We start from the raw sequence: 1,599 nt of genomic DNA, 5'->3' as shown, positions 1-1,599 counted from the left end.
TTTATTATAGCAATTAAACGTTACTGGTAATACAATATAAAAAAAATATAATATTACCGCTACAATAGATACTACAGCCATAATTACTGAATATTATTATTATTTTCACTGAGTATCATATTATCCCACTTAAATGTCAAATAATATGCATAAAGATCGGTCACTTCATAACACAAAAAAATATTCTTTCAAAGGGTTACAGGGCAAATATCAAATCAGCAAAATGTTTGTTTCTGAAAAAAAAGAAATTCAAATTTCTTTTTTAATATTTGGATTTTTCATAGTCATACACATTTTTTTTTAATTGAAATTTCTTTCATCTGAGCAGCATATGACTGTAATTGGTTTAATCAAAAATAAGTTAAACTTTCAATCATTTTTTCTTTCAACACAGCACCACTAATTTCACCACTGGTGAAAACGTCAACAAGTCGTATTTTCCCAGATATCGCACTAGTAGTACATTAACATCTTTATTGCTGTAATCGGCAGTGCCATCAGGACTTTCTCTCTTCCCTTATGCCCTCAATTATTTGCTGAACTACCATCCATTTCATATTACCAACAATGATTCTCACATTCCATGGACTGATCAAGTTTAGTGATATCTTGGTTTCCTAACTTGCCCTGGATTTATCATAACACAAACAATATTCTTTCAAAGAATTACAGGGCAAACATCAAATCCGCGAAATGTCTGTTTCATAAAAAAAAATAAAAGTAAAAATAAATTTGACTTTCTTTTATAATATTTGGAGTTTTCATTGTCATACACATTTTTGTAAACCTGAGATTTTTTCCATTTGAGTAGCATATGACTGTAACTGGTTTAATCAAAAATAAGTTTTCTTAGATATAGTAATGCACTAGATATCTTATCGATTATGTCTTCTGTTTCAAGTTTGAACAAAATGTCTTTTTCTGCTGCTAAAACAAACACTGATGACAACAGATCATCATCAGTCATGGTGGATCGCAGCCTGTTTTTCACAATTCTGAGTTTGCTCAGTCCTCTCTCTGTAGATGCATTTTATACTGCTAAGCATGTAAGGATAGTGTAAAGTAAGAGTAATTTTGGATAACTGGAGAGCTGAGTGACTAGACACAGTGGCTCGATAAAAGTATTGTTGTGTCACTGCCTCTCCTGGTGTGCTGGATCTTCAAAATTTCGAAACGCATCTTCACCGTTTACCTCAATGTCAACACGCTAGTAAACATGAGAACAAAAAGTTGACTTTTTTTTTGTTGACTTCGTTTTATATGATTCTTGGTGCGGCAGCATGATAACAGGAAAAGGTTTATGTTAGACATAGATTTATAGCTTATTTTTGTTTTTCTTTACTCAGACGTCAAGAAATAGTAAACTATTTTTTTTCAATTTCATAAGTAAATTTAACAGTGAATTCTGGACTATTTAAGTAATTAACAAAACCTATTCTGGTTTAAGTTTAGCGTTCTTAAAGCAATATTTTCAAATCTATCCATGACATGATCACAAAACACAGGATATAATGAATAACTTGTAGCTAGACATTTAGTCCGTTTATAGGTCTTGTTATTAAACCGAACCCCGTCACACCAAACATGGTCGCCCTTTCA

This window comes from Limulus polyphemus, unplaced genomic scaffold, assembly GCF_000517525.1.
Source record: "Limulus polyphemus unplaced genomic scaffold, Limulus_polyphemus-2.1.2 Scaffold3697, whole genome shotgun sequence".
Classification (NCBI taxonomy): Eukaryota; Metazoa; Arthropoda; class Merostomata; order Xiphosura; family Limulidae; genus Limulus; species Limulus polyphemus.
This window is presented reverse-complemented; position numbering follows the sequence as displayed.